We start from the raw sequence: 565 nt of genomic DNA on the forward strand, positions 1-565 counted from the left end.
TTTACAGCCTGGTACAGAAACTGTTCTGGTCTCTAGAGCTAATTTCCTCCTTCATGACACCTGTTTATATAACTCACCTGTTTATATAACTCACCTGTTTATATAACTCACCTGTTCACATTTTATTAAGGACTACAGCTATGGAGGATTGAGGGCGTGGCCTCTTTGAGTGACAGGTGGCTGAGTGTATGCTTGCCACATGAAGTCTGGGCTCCACACAGGCCCCCCTTCTCTTTGACCATATTTGGAGTAGTGGGAGTTAGGGGGCGGAGTCAGACACTGCCAAGATGATGACGGCGGCGCATCTCACTCTGAGCTTCAGAAACCTGCGGGTGACGTTCACTTTTAAACAACAATCAAAAATGTCTTCTTTCCAAAATGTCCTCACTTTGCAAAAGTGTCCTCACCTTTCAGGAAAGCTCACAAAATAACCCCCCACTTCATGTCATCACGTTCCAAACTGTTCTTTTATTTCCTAAAATGTCCCCGCTTCAAATAAACACCTGCACTTTCTGAAATGTTCTCACCTTTGAATAACTGACCTAATTTTCCTAAAATATCCTCA

Source organism: Seriola lalandi, unplaced genomic scaffold (genome assembly GCF_002814215.2).
Source record: "Seriola lalandi dorsalis isolate HSWRI2012SDOR001 ecotype SW California unplaced genomic scaffold, Sedor1 jcf7180002054836, whole genome shotgun sequence".
Taxonomy (NCBI): Eukaryota; Metazoa; Chordata; class Actinopteri; order Carangiformes; family Carangidae; genus Seriola; species Seriola lalandi.